At 44.8% G+C, this 20,333-nt stretch overlaps 1 long non-coding RNA gene across 1 annotated transcript; it reads right to left on the bottom strand.

Annotated features, from left to right (window-relative positions):
• Window positions 1–2,665: 2,665 nt before the first annotated feature.
• On the bottom strand, window positions 2,666–9,358 carry LOC143982698 (uncharacterized). The gene is made up of 2 exons (XR_013274501.1): window positions 8,865–9,358; window positions 2,666–5,012 (listed from the first exon to the last, which is right to left on the bottom strand). It is a non-coding gene; the product is annotated as an uncharacterized LOC143982698 (long non-coding RNA).
• Between the last annotated feature and the right edge of the window lie 10,975 nt (window positions 9,359–20,333).

Below are 20,333 nucleotides of genomic sequence, written 5' to 3'. Positions count from 1 at the left end.
TAAACTGAAAAAAAAAAAAAAGACACAATATTGTTGCATGTGTTACCTTTTCATAGCTTTGCAATTCATTTTGTATTTTACAGAGAAACATATTCATACTCAAAGATTCGGGACAGTTATGTTAGGCTTTAAGCACATAGCCTCAAGGGCTTTACAGCATATATTCGGGCATCATTTTCTGCCTGGGAGTCACAGATGCAGAGTACAGCACTGCCCGCCATATGTCAATATCAATGACAGGCTGAAATATGCTGTGACTGTTCGCAGACATACGCACATTTGAGTAGTACTTGTATACAAGGATGTATGCATTGCCCTGAATGCAGGCTGTGGGGATGGGACATGCATTCCTACTTTTGCATTCCTCTTGCAGCTGCTTATCTCAGTGAAGTGTATATATACAGTTGTGCTCAAAGGTTGGCATACCCATGGAGAATTAATATTATACAGTATGTACCATTTTTAAAGAAAACATGAGTTAGCAGGCAAAACACAGTTCTTTTATTTCTTATGGGATTCAAATTCAACTGTAGGTCATAACAGATTGGCACAATCAAAAAAAAAACATGGCAACAACAAATGAAATGATCCCTGTTCAAAAGTCTGGATACCCTTAGTTCTTGATACTGAGTATTTAGCATCAATGACAGTGTGCAGTCTTTTGAATTAGTTGTCTATGAGGCCCTGAATTCTTGCAGGTGGTATAGCTGCCCATTTGTCTTCACAAAATGCCTGTAGGTCATGCAAAGTCTTTGGTCGTCTTGCGTGGAGCGCACTTTAGAGATTTCCCCAGAGTAGCTCAATGATATTAATGTCAGGAGACTGTGATGGCCACTCAAGAACCTTGAGCTTTTTCTGCTGTAACCACTAGACTGTCAACTTGGCCTTTTGCTTAGAGTCATTGGCGTGCTTAGAAAGTCCAAGAGCGTCCCATGCGCAGATTTCGTGCAGAGGAATACAAATTGTCTACCAGTATTTTCTGATAATGCTGCATTCATCTTGCCATGAATTTTCACAAGATTCACAATGCTTTTAGAGCTCACACACCCCTAAAAACATCAATGAGCCCAAACCATGCTTTACAGTGAGGGTTGTAGTCTTGCTGCTATAGGCCCTGTTGACCCCTCGTCAATCATAGTGCTTATGGTTGTGAACATAAATCTCTTTTTTGGTCTCGTCACTCCAGATTACAGTGTGTCATATTGTAACCAGGCTTTTTTGTGTCATTGGCGTACTTAAGGCTTCATTCTTGCAACTCAACCATGCAAGCCATTTTTGTTCAAGTATCGTTGTATTGTGCTCCTTGAAACAACCTCGCCATCTTTTTCCAGAGAAGCTTGTATTTCTCTTGAGGTTACCTGTGGGTTATTCTTTATATCCTGGACAATTCTTCTGGCAGTTGTGGCTGCAGTCTTTCTTGGTATACCTAACCTTGGCTCTATATTAACCACTTGGCTCACACCGATATACGTCAGTAGAATGGCAAGTGTGTGCAAAACCACATACCCGTACATAACTCCATCATTGGCGGCTAGCGCGCGTGCACACACACGCAGCCAGCGCCGTGCACCAAGGGAGCAAAATTAAAACGGCAGAGTTGATCAAATACCACCAAAAGAAGGCTCTATTTGTGGGGAAAAAAGGATGTAATTTTTGTTTGGGTGCAACATCACACGACAGCACAATTGACAGTTAAAGCGATGCAGTGCCGTATAGCAAAAAAGGGCTTGGTCAGGAAGGGGGTAAATCCCTCTGGGGCTGAGGTTGTTAAGAGACCTTCTTCAGTTCTTTTCTGCTCCCTATGGCTCAGTATCTAGCCTGCTCAATGCATCCACGTGAGAGCTAACAAACTCACTGACTATTTATACACAGACACTATCCGCAATTTAAAAAGCCTTAAAACCTTTAATTGCCATTTCACATTTTAACCTGTGTGTGTCATCTTGTGTGTCTGTACCAAGGCCATTCCAGGATATGTAAGTCTTTGATCATGGCTATTTGGGTGATTTCTGTTACCAATATGATTTTAAAAAGAGCCAAACAACTATGTGATAATAAATAGAAACATGGAAATTACTTCATATGATCACTATCCTTAAAGTGTTACTAAACCCAGGACCCTGCATTCACTATATCTGGTCTCCCACAGTATAGAGAATGTGGAAATGAAATCATTTTTGTAAAAATAAACTGATAAATACCTTTTATCATCAGCAGTTTATAGCAGTCTTGTGACTTCTATCATTGCCTGGTTAAAGCTTGTAGGAGGAGTTTTCACACTGCACTGGCTGTCCTATCAGGGTCCAGAACCCCAGACCCTCTGGCTGGACAGTGCTGATTAGCCCTGTGCTGATCACATGCACCCTCCCAAGAAAAAAAAAAAACTCTCTAGCAATACACACCAAACTGAACATGTGCAGCCTGACTCCAGTAACTCTGTCTTATCCAGACGTGTTTAGGAGTCACTGGAAGAAGAGGAAGATCTGTGTATACAGGATCAAACAGCCTTTTTACACATGCAGAGGATTAAAGTGGTTGTAAACGCTCCGCCACAACTTTGTTGTTAGGTTGCTCGGCTTCTGTAAGTAACCCCTGGTAGCCTAGGCTAGGATTGAAGAGCGGAGGTCCCTTTCACCGGTGGACAAAACATTACACATACACGCTATTGTACGTGAATAATGAATGTGTCTATTGAAGCACACACAACAATTTTATTTAGTTTGAACAGAAGGACAGCCCTGTGGTTTAACCAATCAGGTAATTCATACATACATCGACATTTTTCTTAAACTCATGACATTATCTAAGTCAAAGGTGAAATACAGTCTTCTGATAGTTATCTCGTCATTTCAACATCTGCTGACTGACCATATTCTTGCGTAACCAGTCCTATCTTAGCTTTGTACCTCTTACCGCAGACAGATGCATCCTAATATGTCAACATCTTGCATCTTAATTCTGAACTTAGTGAAATGCACGCCTAAGCATATTATCTTAGACCTTTAACCTAGTACCGTATATCTTTTGGCAACCTTAATAAGTATTCCCTTATAATCCTTCCTTTGATCATTCTGTGATTTACATAATGATCATTCCTTTTCTAATTTAATAGCACAGGCTTCATACTCCGAACCCTTGTGCTCTTGGTTTCTATACCATACCGTTGGATCCTTAACAATGGAAGTGAGTTTCAGATCCTTCGGAGCGACCGTGTTTCCCTTTTTACATAAACATTTGATTATCTTATAACAGGCATATAAAAATAGAATGAAGAGAATCACAGTGACAATTGTCATGGCAGCATTTCGGAGCCAAGATATTAATCCCCCAAAACTAAAACTGCTCGAGAAGGGATCCCAGTTTTTTCCTATGTTCCTTGCCTCTTTCTGTAGTTTATTTACCTCTTCCCTGTGTTGGGCAATAACGTCATAGTAGTCTGGGACTTCGATGCTGGTATTATGAATCCAGGTACAGCACTCATAATCCTCAGTAGTCTCACAGAGGCCAGTAAGGGCTGCACTCATACTTTCTATAGCCAACTCATGTAGTTCTAGTTGCTTCCTAATTGCCCTAGTTTCTAGATTTAGTTTGGTTATGTCATCAGAATTTTCCTCCAGAATCTCATCAATTATGCCAGTGTAATTATTTAATCTTTTCATTAGGTCAATTCCCCACCCTGTCCAGGAAGGGAACCATGCCCAGGCCATATCTTTTCCTAAAAACAATTCTCGTTTATTACGGTGTCTAAGGGGATATCTAGGATGCATGCTGGCTTCAAGGAGGTGACTTCCCTTGTTATCCCCTAATACCCCCATGATAGGAACCAGGGCTGCAAGGTAACACCACCCCTGGGGTTTGGTTGGGATCCAGGGGTGACAGAGTTTGCCGCAGCATATATATATGGTATTTCCTAGAGCTAGGGGTTGTTTATGGAACACGTTCCTAAGAGTATCAGAAAGGCCAGAGAGCACCAGTATTGACATTATTTGGTGTATTGTAGTCTTGGTACTGGAGCTAAGAAAGTCTAAAAAGGTGGCATTTAGGGTGGGATCTGAAGTATGGAAGAAAGAAGGACTGTTAAATGATGTCATTGAAATGTTAAGTTTTGCTTGTTTGCAAACCTCGGCTCCATCTGTGGTGTTTCCCAGTCGGAAACACCAGTCTGGGAAGTGGCTTCTACCTATAATTTGGAAAGTGAGGGTTTTATTTGGACGGGTCCTAGTAACATTCGTTAGGACGATAGGGGGTGTTCCATTAAGGAGGGGGGTAAAATTCAAGGGGACTGCCATGAGAGGGATTCTAGCTGTACTGGGATGTAGCTTGCTGCAAATCCAGCATTTCTCAAAACCAGATTTTTGAGCATAGCTATATTTGAATTTTAGTAGTAACATCTTGTTAGTCAGTCCCTTAGGTGACTCATTAACGGGTACAATACTTCTACTATGTCTTTGGCCGGGGGTATTATTCATCTTAGGTGGTCCACATATCCCTTTTAATAGACCTAAGTCTTCTGGATGATATATACAGTTGGCTATAAACCATGTGGGCAGGAATACAAATAGTACCAGACTACCCCAAAGGCATACAGCCTTCCCTGACACTGATGGAGAAAGCATCTTTGTTTTTTTTAAAGTTCTGATTATTTGTTATCTAAGAGTTCTGTTCTTCTTCTTCGTTTCTCATCCCGGCAGTTGTTGGCTCTGTTTTGTCCTTTTGAGGGGGTGTGGGATCTTCCAGGGAAATTTGTTCTATGCCTCTCTGAACTTCTTGTAGATCTTGTTCTTGGGAGTTGCTGCTCTCTGTCACTGCCAGGGGCTCTGGAGTCGAGGGAAGCTGGGGACACTTTTTAAGACGGCTGGCGTGGATCCAGGTGTTTCCTAGGTCTGTTAACACTGCGGTCCTGGATACCTTTTCCACCTTCCATGGTCCTGAGAAAGCCGGTCCGATACTCTTTCTTTGTGCTAATTGTTTGATCAGCACTTTATCCCCAGGGATGAAGGGATGCGTTGGTTCTGTGGGAAGAGGGAAAAAAGGTGACAGAAACTTGTTCGTTTATTTCGTGGAGCATACTTACCAGATTTTTCACGTACATTTCCTGTTGGGAATAAATGTCAATATCAGTGTCTTGGTCTAATGGGGGTAATTCTATGTTTGCGGGGATTCCCATGAGGACCTCAAAGGGTGATAATTTTGTTCTTGCATGTGGATCTTCCCCTCTTTTGACCAAAGACCTTCAGGGTCTTTGGTCAATCCTTCCTTTGTCCAAAAATGGACATCATCTTCTGTGGCCATTGATTGCATCTGTGCTATAACAGTTTTAAAGTTAGGTGCTGCGAAGTGTTCCTTGAAAAACATTGTTGTGGGGGCAGGTGGGTTAGGGGAAAAGGCAGCAGCTCTTTTAGCTTCTCTGTCAGCAAGAGCATTCCCTTTTGAAACACGACTGCTGTCAGAGGAGTGTGCCTTTACTTTAATTATGGCTACCTTTTTTGGAAGAAGAATGGCTTGGAGGAGAGCACTAATCTGTGTGGAGTTGGCAATTATTTTGTTGTCTGCTGTTTTAAAACCTCTATTGGCCCATATCACACCAAAATCATGCACCACTCCAAAAGCATATCTACTGTCTGTGTAGACGTTCACCTCTTTACCGGTGAATAGAATGCAGGCCCTAGTGAGGGCTTCTAACTCTGCTACCTGGGCTGAAGAAGGAGGTAATGATTTTGCCTCCAGTACGATGTCTGGTAGTTGAACAACTGCATAACCGGTTAAAAAGGTGGAGTCAGAGGGACGTGAGCAGCTACCGTCAACGAAAACATCCTCTGCACCTGAGATAGGGGTGTCAGTGAGATCCGGTCTGGGACTGGTAATAGCAGCAACCTTTTCCGAACAGTCATGTATAATGTCTGGGTCATGTGGTAAACGCAACATGGAATGCAAAAGGCGCACAGCGGGGTTGCTGGCAGGCACATATTTGAGTGTGAGGTTATCAGTGTTCATCAGTGTTATCTCATAACCACTAAGTCTTTGCGAGGTCATATGTTGGGTATTCATGTTCTGAATAAGATGCGTGACTGAATGAGTGGTATAGAGAGTCAATGGGTGACCTAGCACTAATTTGTTTGCATCTTGTACAGCCATTGCACAGGCAGCAAGATTTTGGAGACAGAATGGCATTCCCTGTACTTGGATGGGGAGTTTTTTTTAGATAGGTAGGAGACAGGGCGGTAGCCTGTTCCATGCTGTTGTGTTAGCACGGCGGCAAAAGAGGTCCCCGAGACTACACAGTATAGTTGAAAAGCTTTACCATAGTCTACCAACCCTAGGGCGGGAGCATTTGACAGACTGTTTAATAGAGCTTGAAAAGCTTGTAGTCTGTCTTCAGTCCAATCTATTAATTTAGGGGCTGTCGAGCCAGTAGCCTCTCTTAGGATACTATCATAATGAGAACAGTCAGGGATCCATTGGCGGCAATATACAATTGCACCCAAAAATGAGAGTAGGGCGGCCTTGTCTTTTGGGGGACTGAGAGCTCGAAGGGCTGCGGCACGTTTGGGGGACACTAGCCTTGTCCCTTCCTTTAGAATGCACCCTAGGTATTCTACCTGTGGCTGGCACCATTGTATTTTCTTCCTTGAGGCTAGATGCCCGGCGTGAGCTAGGTGTTGTAACAGTGATGTTGAATCGACCGCACAATCTTCAGCAGTTCGACTGCACAGGAGCAAGTCGTCCACATACTGTATCAGTACCGACCCTCGCTCAGATGTCCAAGACTTGACAGTCTCATTGAGCACCATTGAGAAGGCGGCTGGACTGTCTACATACCCTTGCCAGGTTAGTTGGCCCCCCGGCCCAGGAGAAAGCAAACATAGGTTGGGCTTCCTCTGCAATGGGAATGCTAAAGAAAGCATTCGCTAAATCAATTACTGTGTAGCATAGAGAGTCTGCCGGTATGCATGAAAAAATAAGTGATGTCTGAGACTAGGGGTGGGAGGGGAATCACTTGTTTGTTTACTGCTCTGAGGTCTTGGACGAGTCTCCACTCGCCACTGGCCTTCTTTACAGGGTAAATGGGTGTGTTCCAGGGGCTGATGATTGGTCTCAGGATACCTTTTGATATGTAATCATTAATTTGAGGGGAGATGCCTTTGACTTTCTCTGGGGGTAGGGGATACTGTTTTTGATATTGTATCCCTGCATCTGACCGCATTTGGGGTGCATATGGTGTGCAATTAATAAAGCCCACACTACCTTTGTTTTCTGCCCAAATTGAGTGATGGTCAAGGGAGGAAGGTATCATTAGAAAGAAACTCCTGTGTGCATGTCTTTTTGGGAACCCTCTGTGTGCATGTCGCTTAGGACCATGTAAGTCACATAATGGTGAACTAGCGGTAAGGGAACCTTCTCTATTAAACTTAATGGTAATACACAGTTGTGCCAAGAGGTCCCGTCCCATAAGGGGCACAGGGCATGAGGACAAGACGGCAAAAGTTTGGGTACATAATTTCTGTCCTTCTGGAGTGGCTACAGTCAGTGGTGGAGTGATGGGATGGGTGACAGGTGTCCCATTAATACCAACAGAGTTTCCCTCGGTGCATTATTTGTGGCTGTGTAGGATATTGGGGTAGTGGTTGACGAGGGTTCTGGTATGGCAGATAACGGGGATACTGTGGGCGGGTCTGGGGGTTAAATCCCCTGCCTCTGCCTCTTGCTCTAATCTGTCCAGTCCTATAAGGGCACTGGGATTTCCAATGTCCTTGCTGTCCACAATTGTCTATATTTTCCAAGGCATTTGTTCCATGCACAGAAACAATCCTTCATGTATTGTGGGTCAGCCCCTTTGCAGGGAGGATAAGAATGCTTATGTACCTGACAAATTTTACTGACTTCTTGCCAGTCTTCCTCTGAACAAGGACCTTGGGGTCCTGGGTCATGGATTCCCAATTGGTGACACCTTTCCCGAACTTGTGTCCAAAATGGTTCTACCTGGGGGCCAGGGATCATATTACTGACAAATTCATAGGGTGATGGGGTGGCCATGGCTTGGGTTGCTGCAGTATTCCCCATCTAGTAGTCTGGGCAGTGTGTGTCTAGTGGCAGGACACAGGTGATAACACCCGGTTTGTCCAACAATCCGGTCTCTGGTCTGGGAGTAGGATCCCTGATCTTTTTTGGGGCAGATGGACTTATATAAAACTATGAAGATTTACCCTTAATATACGATGAAGGGTAAATCTTTCCTGGTGGCGGGATATACCCCTCTTACACCAAGTCTGCAAGAGAACCCCCCTGGTCTGGTGGTCAGTAAAATCCACTTGTCATCTATTCTTAGGAAGAGTAGACCTAACGTGCAATGGGGGCAGGCGGATACTATGTCACTACAAGAGGGCTCCTCATATTCTGCACTTATTTAAACAACAACAATTATTTTCCTTATACTCTATATTAAAACTTATACTCTATATACTTACACGTGTACCTAGAGAGAAACAGACATATTCTTAATATACTTTAAGACATGACATAACCGTATTGCAATACATTTATCAATTTATAGTGCACTTTTTTTAAAAAAAAAAATTTTTTCAAATGGGCGTCCACTCCACCAATCCCTTTGTCACGGGCGTAATCTACTACTTCCCGTGTTAAAAATACTATCACCAATAGTTTTAAGTCAGACCAACCTAGTCGGACTCCCCTAAACCTATAAATTCCTTGCGAGCCCTTTTAACCTCCCGAGGGACCAGCCTAGTTCCTCGCGAAGGCACAGTTACTTCTTTTAATTTTAAACTAAGTTCGTAGCGGCCGCCCGGACAGAGTAAGTGTTTACACCATTCACCAATCAGGTAAAAAAGAGTAAAGTGACTTACCTGTCGCAAGACGAGACGAACCCCACTTTGCTGGTACCAAAACTGTTAGGTTGCTCGGCTTCTGTAAGTAACCCCTGGTAGCCTAGGCTAGGATTGAAGAGCGGAGGTCCCTTTCACCGGTGGACAAAACATTACACATACACGCTATTGTACGTGAATAATGAATGTGTCTATTGAAGCACACACAACAATTTTATTTAGTTTGAACAGAAGGACAGCCCTGTGGTTTAACCAATCAGGTAATTCATACATACATCGACATTTTTCTTAAACTCATGACATTATCTAAGTCAAAGGTGAAATACAGTCTTCTGATAGTTATCTCGTCATTTCAACATCTGCTGACTGACCATATTCTTGCGTAACCAGTCCTATCTTAGCTTTGTACCTCTTACCGCAGACAGATGCATCCTAATATGTCAACATCTTGCATCTTAATTCTGAACTTAGTGAAATGCACGCCTAAGCATATTATCTTAGACCTTTAACCTAGTACCGTATATCTTTTGGCAACCTTAATAAGTATTCCCTTATATTTGTCCCATGTAAATCAGCATAAAAAACCCTAATGGACACTGCTTGTAGATATCTCCTTACTTGCTTAGCATTGTTGTAATCCTTTTTGTTCTTTAGAATGATGTCACTGAGCATGCCCAGATCTCCCCTGATTTACGGCACACTCTCTATGTGCTTGTCTATCTGTTATCAAGACATCCTATGGCACAACACTGAACTCCCAGGAGGCTGCATAATCACTCAGAGCTTCCTCCTACACCCCATGTGACCATGTGACATCACATGGCCATTGCTGCAGTCTTATCAGCTGAAGCTGATAAGAATGACACAGGCAAACATTAGACAATTGGCACAAGTAAATACTATGAAATACTGTAAAACAAGTCAGCTATGAACAGGGAAGCAGGGTTGCCATAGATACGTTGGATTGAGAAGGAGGCTTGGTTAACAGTACAGGAAGTGCTCCATGTAAGGGCGGAAATACATTCCACTGTGGACTCAGAAAACAGTACTTAAGATGGCGCTGCCTAACCCCTGGAAACAAGTTTTTTAAAGTTTCTTTAAACAGTAAGTAAAATGCGATTTGGGCTGGATTACAGTGGCTATAGTTTGATAATTACTTATTATAATGGACTAAATGAAAAGAAACATCAGAGTGGGAGAGTTGACTTCCTCTTTAACCCCTTAGGTTCCACAGTGAGTATAACAAGCATGCTTTACTGCATATACAGACTGATTTTACTGTTGTGGGTTTAGTACCACTTTAAAATAAAAGGCAGTTTTTTGGCATGATCAGTCATATTTTCAGAATCAATGTCAATATTTTATGATTTCTGCCAGGGCATACAAACATTTGAGCACAACTGTATGTTTTATATATACTCAGTACTATTGCATAGAAAAGAAAAGCCAGAAAAATATTGTACTGACTCCAGTCACAATATTTGAGCATGCTTACTAGACTGCATTTTGAAAAGGAGGGACACCGGCCAGCTTTTAATAAAAATATAAAATAAAAATAAAAATCAATATTAGACTGTATTATTTCACAGATAAAAAACAGGTAAAGTGTGTACTGACTCAATATACAGCATTTAGGAACCTTCACTAGGCTACATTTTTATGGGGAGACACCAGGCAGCTTTTAATAAAGAAAACAACAAAAGTGTTGTTATTATTATACAGAAAAAAAATCCAGCAAATTATTGTACTGACCCCATGCACACTAAGGCCGCGTACACACGGGCGGACTGTTCGCCCAACCTTGTCCGCTGAACAGTGTTTGGGCGGACAGTCCGCCCGTGTGTGGGCTTTCAGCGGACAGTTTCAGCGGACAGTTTGACGGACAAAGTCTTTCGGAAATTCCGAAAAACTGTCCGCTGAAACTGTGTTTGAGCGAACAGTCCGCCCGTGTGTAGGCTACTTTCGAAATGAGCAAACTGTTCCCGCTCGGAAAGTCCGCCCATTTCGAGCGTGTGTACAGGTAGGCGGGGCCCGCGAGGGAGACGTCGCGGGCTACGCCGCCTGGAATGGGCTTAAAGGGGAACCCCAACGCCGAAAAAAATCGGCGTGGGGGTTCCCCCAAAGTCCACACCAGACCCTTGTCCGAGCACGCTACCCGGCCGGCCAGGAAAGGGGGGCGAGCGAGCGCGCCCCCCCTCCTGAGCCGTACCAGGCCGCGTGCCCTCAACATGGGGGGTGCCTTGGGGAAGGGGGGGCCGCGCGGCCCCCCCACCCCAAAGCACCTTGTCCCCATGTTGATGAGGACAAGGGCCTCTTCCCGACAACCCTGGCCGTTGGTTGTCGGGGTCTGCGGGCGGGGGGCTTATCGGAATCCGGGAGCCCCCTTTAAGAAGGGGGCCCCCGGATAACGGCCCCCCACCCTATGTGAATGAGTATGGGGTACAATGTACCCCTACCCATTCACCTGTGAAATAAAGTACAAAAAAAAACACAACACAGGGAAAAAATATTTTATTGCACAGCTCCGGGGGTCTTCCGTCTTCGGGGGTCTTCTCGCCGGACTCCTCCGCTATCTGTGTGTAGCTCTTTTACTAGCGGAGGAGTCCGGCTTTCTTCCTCCCCGCCGCCGGCCTCTTCTCCCGACTTCGGGGGTCTTGTCCCCCTCTTCGGTTCTTCTGCCGGGCCACCGCGCCTTCTTGTAGCTCTTTTGCAGGCGGTGGCCCGGTCTTCTGTCGCCGCTGCCTTCCATTCTTCTGTCGCCGCCTTCGGTTCTTCTGCCGGGCCACCGCGCCTTCTTGTAGCTCTTTTACAGGCGGTGGCCCGGTCTTCTGTCGCCGCTGTCGTCGTCGCCGCCGCCTTCCGTTCTTGTTCTTCTTCTTGTTCTTCTTCTTCTTCTCCTGGAGATGTTGACTCGACGAGCTCTCCGGCCGGAATGCCAGAGCCGCGCTGTGCGGTCACTTATATAGTGACAATGGGGCGGTGTCACATGGTATATGTCACATGGGTTGGTCACATGGGTTGATGTCACATGGGGACTATGACATCGTAAGGGGGCGGGGTCACCATGTGACCAACCCATGTGACATATACCATGTGACACCGCCCCATTGTCACTATATAAGTGACCGCACAGCGAGGCTCTGGCATTCCGGCCGGAGAGCTCGTCGAGTCAACATCTCCAGGAGAAGAAGAAGAAGAACAAGAAGAAGAACAAGAACGGAAGGCGGCGGCGACGACGACAGCGGCGACAGAAGACCGGGCCACCGCCTGTAAAAGAGCTACAAGAAGGCGCGGTGGCCCGGCAGAAGAACCGAAGGCGGCGACAGAAGAACGGAAGGCAGCGGCGACAGAAGACCGGGCCACCGCCTGCAAAAGAGCTACAAGAAGGCGCGGTGGCCCGGCAGAAGAACCGAAGAGGGGGACAAGACCCCCGAAGTCGGGAGAAGAGGCCGGCGGCGGGGAGGAAGAAAGCCGGACTCCTCCGCTAGTAAAAGAGCTACACACAGATAGCGGAGGAGTCCGGCGAGAAGACCCCCGAAGACGGAAGACCCCCGGAGCTGTGCAATAAAATATTTTTTCCCTGTGTTGTGTTTTTTTTTGTACTTTATTTCACAGGTGAATGGGTAGGGGTACATTGTACCCCATACTCATTCACATAGGGTGGGGGGCCGTTATCCGGGGGCCCCCTTCTTAAAGGGGGCTCCCGGATTCCGATAAGCCCCCCGCCCGCAGACCCCGACAACCAACGGCCAGGGTTGTCGGGAAGAGGCCCTTGTCCTCATCAACATGGGGACAAGGTGCTTTGGGGTGGGGGGGCCGCGCGGCCCCCCCTTCCCCAAGGCACCCCCCATGTTGAGGGCACGCGGCCTGGTACGGCTCAGGAGGGGGGGCGCGCTCGCTCGCCCCCCTTTCCTGGCCGGCCGGGTAGCGTGCTCGGACAAGGGTCTGGTGTGGACTTTGGGGGAACCCCCACGCCGATTTTTTTCGGCGTTGGGGTTCCCCTTTAAGCCCATTCCAGGCGGCGGAGCCCGCGACGGCTCTTTCGCGGGCCCCGCCTACCTGTACACGCGCTCGAAATGGGCGGATTTGCCTCCTCCTTATGTGGGCGAGTCCGTTCATTTCAAAAGTTGAGCGAACTGTTTGGCAAACAGTTCGCTGAAACAGTCCGCTCGTGTGTGGGCAAGTCCGCTCATGCAAATTTTGAGCGGACTGTTTGCCGAAACTGTTTGACGAACAAGGTTGGGCAAACAGTCCGCGCGTGTGTACGCGGCCTTAGTACTTTAACTAGACTGCATTTTGACAGGGGGACACTATGCAGAATTTACTCAAGAAATCAACATCAAAGTGTTATTACTTCACAGAAAAACAAAATACTGCCTCAACTCTAAGCACAGTATTTTACTAGGTTCCATTTTGAAAAGAAGATACACCAGGCAGCTTTAATCAAAATATCAACATTAGCATGTATTTAAGCAGTTTACTAGGCTGGGATTTAAAGAGGGCATGTGTTTGTAAAACTTCATATCTTTGCAACTACTGAGTATGTTCAGGTAAATTGTACTGTACCTTGTTTTTACCAGTAAAAATTCTGGCTTAATTTGAGGGGTGAATTATAATGGATATCACCTGTTCTTTTTTTTTTGGTATTAGTAAAGCTAACTAGCTCAAAAAAAAAAAAAAAATATATATATATATATATATATATATATATATATATATACTTATCTGTACTTTCTTGCTATTACCATAACCCACCACAAATGGATAACCCAAAATAAGTTCTCCTACTCCCGATGTTTGTGCTGATGTGCTGATATCACCTATGTGAAGTGAGGTTAAAAAAAAGACCCAAGTCCATCAAGTCCAACCTATGTGTGTGATTATATGTCAGTATTACATTGTATATCCCTGTATGTTGCGGTTGTTCAGGTACTTATCTAATAGTTTCTTGAAACTATCATTGCCTCCCCGCTGAGACCACCGCCTGTGCAAAGGAATTCCACATCCTTGCTGCTCTAACAGTAAAGAACCCTTTACATAGTTTAAATCAAACCTCTTTTCTTCTAATGTTAATGAGTGGCCACGAGTCTTGTTAAACTCCCTTTTGCGAAAAAGTGTTAGGCCGCGTACACACGGGCGGACTGTTCGCCCAACCTTGTCCGCTGAACAGTGTTTGGGCGGACAGTCCACTCGTGTGTGGGGCTTCAGCGGACAGTTTCAGCGGACAGTTGGCCGAACAAGGTCTTACGGAAATTCCGAAAAACTGTCCGCTGAAACAAGGTTTCAGCGGACTGTTCGCTCGTGTGTAGGCTTGTTCGGCCAACTAAGTCTGGCGCATGCTCAGAAAGGATTTCCACGTCGGAAGGTTGCATTGCAGTGTATTGGACGTCGAAATTTTCGATCCGTCGTGCGTGCCGAAACGTCATCGCGCACGGTTTCAGCAAACTGTTCGTCCGTCGTGTGTGGCCATGTCCGTCCATGCTAAGTTTGAGCGGACTGTTTGCCGAAACTGTTGGACGGACAAAGTTGGGCGAACAGTCCGCGCGTGTGTACGCGGCCTTATTCCTATTGTGGGGTCACCAGTATGGTATTTGTATATTGAATTCATATCCCCTCTCAAGCCTCTTCTCCAGAGAGAATAAGTTCAGTGCTCACATACTTTCCTCATAACTATCCTCCAGACCCTTTATTAGCTTTGTTGCCCTTCTTTGTACTCACTCCATTTCCAGTACATCCTTCCTGAGGACTGGTGCACAGAACTGGATAGTAGGGATGAGCCAAACACCCCCCTGTTCGGTTCGCATCCAGAACATGCGAACAGGCAAAAAATTTGTTTGAGCACGTGAACACCGTTAAAGTTTATGGGACACGAACACGAATAATCAAAAGTGCTAATTTTAAAGGCTTATATGCATGGTATTGTCATAAAAAGTATTTGGGGACCTGGGTCCTGCCCCAGGGGACATGTATCAATGCAAAAAAAATGTCAGAGTTTAGAACAGTTTGACAGCAAAATGGCATTTCTAAAGGAAAAAAAGTAATTTAAAACTACTCGCAGCTATAATGAATTGTCAACAGTTCATTGATAAAAACGGCATGGAATTTCCCCACAGGGGAACCCCAAGCCAAAATTAAAAAAATGCGTAGGGGTCCCCCTAAATTCCATACCAGGCCCTTCAGGTCTGGTATGGATATTAAGGAGAACTCCATGCCAAAAATGGCATGGGGATCCCCTTCAAAATTCATACCAGACCCTCCAGGTCTGGTTTGGATTTTAAGAGGAGCCCCGCATCAAAAAAAAAAAATGGCGTGGGGGTACCCCCAAAAATCCATACCAGACCCTTATCCCAGCACGCAACCTGGCAGGCCACAGGAAAAGAGGGGAGGACGAGAGAGCGGCCCCACCTCCCTCCTGAACTGTACCAGGCACTGATGTTGGACGAGAAGGCCTGGCTTGCAGTCTCCGCTCTAATTCATCCCAAAGGTGTTCTAGTGGGTTGAGGTCAGGACTCTGTGCAGGCCAGTCAAGTTCCCCCACCCCAAACTCACCCATATCTTTATGGACCTTGCTTTGTGGACTGGTCTAAATCATTTGGTGGAGAGGTGATTATGGCGTGGGGTTGTTTTTCAGGGGTTGGGCTTGACCCCTTAGTTCCAGTGAAGGGAAATCTTAAGGCGTCAGCATACCAAGACATTTTGTTCCAACATGACTGTGCAGCAGTGCATAAAGCAAGGTCTATAAAGACATGGATGAGTTTGGGGTGGAGGAACTTGACTGAACTATCTGAACCGTTTTATTCGTTATGTTACGTTAATACGTTTTCGGATAATTCGTTATTATTCGTAGAGTGTCAAATTCATTCGTTCGTATTCGTTGAAATTCGTGACAAGTTTACACAGCCATCCCGCATGCTGTGGCGGCCATTTGGAGTGGTTTACATGATTTTATGATCTCTATACCAATGAAAGTGGAATTGAATTTCAAAATTATAATAAAATAAAACAATATTATTTTATACATATTATTTTATTGTAATTTATATTATTTTATTACAATATTATTACAATACTATGGAGATTTCTTCTTCCTAGTAAAGATTTCTTCCATCCTTTCCTACATGATACCATGCTGACTTGAGTCTGGAGATTACGCTGGAGGAGTGGAGGAAGAGTTAAGGGGAAATCATATACCGGCATTCAACACCTGTTTGATTGAGCAAGCCTTGCATTGTTGCCTGGATATTGTACTAAAGGAAGTGGAGGAAGAGTAAAGGAGAGACCAAATATTGATACACTATCAGTGTCTGTATACATCTACTGTTGGAAAGTAGGGGAACAAAGGAGGGGAGCACGTCATTGCGGCGCCTCACTGGAACAAGATCCACCACTATATATGGACACTTTAATTTTTATTAAGCACGGGGCACTTTATAATTTTTGAGCACTAATGATACTTATGGGCTAAATTAATTGAATTGATATTCTAGAATCACTTTATTTGAGTTTATAAGACTGTTTTATTATCATGTTTTATAAATTATAGGGCGGCACTGTCGTTTTTTTGACGGTGTTCAACCGTCACTACACTGACGCTATCTGAACTGTCCCGACCCTAGCTATACACTAATGTAAAGATTACTGACACGGTCTCACTACACTACAGTGAAACTATCTGAGCTGTCCCTACTCTAGCTGCACAGTATGCAAAGCTGAATGATGGTCTTCCTCACTACACTCACACTATCCCTAGACTGACAATAAACTAATATGCTCCACTGACAATTGAAGCAAAATAGCATGGTATAGCACACTAACGAACTAACTGCACTGGGCAGAGCCCTGTTCTATCTCTTTCCATGCCAAAATCACACTGAAAATGGCTGCTATTGAAAGAATACTTTTATACTGTGGGGCAGGAATGAGCCATGATTGGATAAAGTTGTGATGGCAGTGTCTAATCATGACTCTGACAGTTCTCTGTGCCCTGATTGGCTGAAGCTTTCACTGCTTCAGCCAATCAGGGCTTGCAATGCACTGTTCAGTGCCGCAATGCATTGTGGTCGGTTCGAGGGGGCAAGCAAACGGTTAAATGACCAGTTTTTTTAGCTGTTCGTCTAACGTCCAAACAGCCAAATTTCGGCCCAAAATGATGCTCAGTATCGAGCAATTTGCCCATACCTAATGCTGATAGGTAGGACTCCTGAGGATCTCTGTCCTGTCCCTGTAGGCTGGAACACTCTCTCTGAGTAAGGCCTAGCTTTCCTTCACAAGAAGTACACCTTTCTCTGACTCATTCCATACACGTCTCCTCAAAATGGTGGCTGGCCCTCCTTTTATATGAAAGCTAACAGAAAATGGTGGAAAAACACTCGAGAGAACTTGGTACAAATCAGAACATGAGGCTTATCCAAGATGGCTGCTGGAGACAAGTTCAGAAAAGTTACAGCCTCAAGAGGATTTCACAAAACAGTGGGAAAACACAAACACAATCTGAATATAATATGACATTTCTGCATGAGGAAGTAAGTAGTCCCACTTCTCCTCTCAGCCAGCAAGACTGTCCTGTTAGCCCTTGTACACACGTTCGGACATTCCGACAACAAAGTTGTCGGAAAATCTGATCGTTCAGAACGTGATGACGTTATTTCGTTATGACGGGACTACGTTCAGGCTAGTAGCCAATGGTCTAGGAATTTGATCTGAGCATGCGTGGCACTTTGTCCGATTGGAATTCTCTACACACAATCGGACAAAGTCCGATCGGATCATGTAGTCGGAAAGTTTTATAGCCCATCTCTAAAACTTTGTCTGACGGATATTCCGTCGGAAACAGGCCGATGGAGCCCACACACAGTCGGATTATCCGACAACGCAGTCCGATCGGACATTTTCCATCGGAATGTCCGACCGTGTGTACAAGGGCTTACAGTTAACTGTATGTGAGGAGGCTACCTACATACGTATGTGGTAAGCAAATGGAAGCATTAAATAAAATGTAAATAGCAGCAGCATTCAGCAGTGTAAGCTTAGGAGGAACTAGCTCTCTGAAGGTGGAGGTCCATAAGAGTTGAGGAAAACCCCTCCATACACTGTTGTAGGGAAAACCCAAAACTCAAGGGGTTTCAGTAACATTTCGACTGCTAAAGCCAGATTGAAAAATAAATGTATTTATTATACAAGCATGTACTGTACTGTAATCAGACCTACATGCAGGGAGAGCAGCACAATACATGGTGTTGATTTCAAAAGTATTGCTCTAACTGTCTAAGAACTTATAATATGATTTATATGTTCTAAAGTGGGTGGCACCTAGCTATCTTGACTTCTTTGAAGTCACATCTGCGTCTCTGGTGAAATTCATTGAGATGCGGATGGTCATTCACACAGTCTTGTCACTTCCAGCGGCTCTTTGGAGGAACAATGCTTTAAAAGACAGAGAGCCATCTTCCCAGCTGGAGGTGTAAATAGCATTTAAACACATGCAATACAGCTGTTATACAATATGACTTCTAACAAAATATGCATCCAATATACAGTATCTGCTTAATCAGAAATAAATGTTTGATGATCAGATATAAATGTCTGAGGAATAAAATGGCTATTTTATTTTCTGTCTCAACTGCAATGTTGTAGTTGGTGTGTTAGGCACTTATATTATAATTAGGGTATCCATGTGGATAGCTTGATTCAATAATTACTTATATTCCACATACATCCAGATTATTCCATGCAGTGTGGATAGAGACATAGGCATGCACAGAGGTTGTGCCAGATGTGCCTAGGAACACCCTAATCACTACATGCGATGCCAATTCCCCCTACTGCCCAGACTTTCCCCGTGTTGCTCCTTCCCCCCAACCTGCAGTGCTGCAGGCTTCCCTCCTTTCCTCTCCCCCCAGCTGTTGCAGGGATGTGTGTCAGGATGGAGAAAAGGGGCGGGGTTAGTCAATATACCATTTTCCAGCCCCTTCCTTTTCTAAATGAATGCAGTGAACACACTCAGTAACTGTGTTCATTCATAAATGAAGTATAGTAAACTGTGTTTACTATGATTAAATTTGTGAATGGACAGGAATCCACTCTGCACAGAGCACTTCCTATTTGTTCACTGTTCAGTGTAGCTGAGGCTGCAGAGAAAGGCATGTGTGTTTGAGCTTTGGGGTGCACACCTTTGGAGAGGTAAAGCTCCAGGCAACACACAATGTCAATGGGAATCAATTTAGGTATCTCCTTTCCATCCTGCAGGTACTGCTAGTGTGAATTTCGACTTCTGTGGATGGTTTCGGCTGGACTCAAGAGCCTGGAGAAACCCCAGAAGTCCACGCCAGCCAGCGTGGAACGCACGGGCGGAAATTACGTCAAAATAAGAGTAGGAGGACAGAGTGGGTGACAGATTGTCTCTCTCTCTCCTACTAGTCTGCCGGTGATGTAATTTCCACCTGTGCATTGCACGCTCACTGGTGTGGACTTCTGGGGTTTCTCCAAGCTCCTAAATCCAGCCGAAACCATCTGCAGATGCTTATTGTCACTCCCCGTCCAGAACATATCGACATATGAAATTTATGGATCTTTTTTCACGCCGAGTGCCTTCCTAAGGCTTGATTCACACCTATGCATTTTTAGTGCTTTTTGCATTTTGCAGATTTGCACTACAGTCCATTTAACATCCGATGGAACATGTTCTGTAGAGCAAATCTGCAAAATGCAAAAAGCACTAAAAATGCATAGGTGTGAATCAGGCCTTACTTTCTGTGCACTATTGTAAATACAGTCTCGCACCTACAAACATTGGTAACAACTTGGAAAAAAAGAACAATTGAGCACAAGCTTTGAGTAGCAATGTTTAGACTAGTAAAAGTAAAAGTAAGATGATTGACTAGGACTTCCAGTTATACTTGGTAAGTACAGTCCATTACAATTAAAGTTGTTTGTAAGCAGTGTTAATTTCGTCAACAAAAACTTTTTGTCAAAGACTTTGTCAGTGGCATTTTTACAGTGACGAAAATGAAACTAAAAGTACAGCACATTTTCGCCCACTGATGCAAACTATACCGAAAATCGAATTTGTTTTCGTTCCTTAAAGAGGAGCTGCACAAAAAAAAAAATATTAAAAGCCAGCAGCTACTAATATTGCAGCTGCTGACTTTTAATAATATCACACTTACCTGTCCCAGGTTCCAGCGATGTCGGCGGCAGATGACGAGCGATCGCTCGTCTCGCTGCAGCCACCGCCGCCATCCTCTGTCAGGGAATCGGGAAGTGAAGCAAGAGGGCTTCAATGCGCGAGTCGCGCTGCGCTGGTTCCCCGCTGTGTCTCTGGGAACTGTGTGTTTCCCAGAACACAACGGGGGCGGAGCCATGCGGCGGTGGGCGGAGCCATGCGGCGGTCTGGCCGGAAGTGGGTGCAGTTACCTGGATTATCCAGGTAACTGCACCCCCCTCCCCCCCGAAAGGTGCCGATTGTGGCACCGGAGGGGGGGAGGGATAATA

This window comes from Lithobates pipiens, unplaced genomic scaffold (assembly GCF_037356315.1).
Source record: "Lithobates pipiens isolate NorthernLeopardFrog02 unplaced genomic scaffold, aLitPip1_a1.2 Scaffold_16, whole genome shotgun sequence".
In the NCBI taxonomy this organism is placed as follows: Eukaryota; Metazoa; Chordata; class Amphibia; order Anura; family Ranidae; genus Lithobates; species Lithobates pipiens.
Note: the sequence above shows the minus strand (reverse complement) of the source record. Positions and strands in the feature narration are given on the sequence as shown.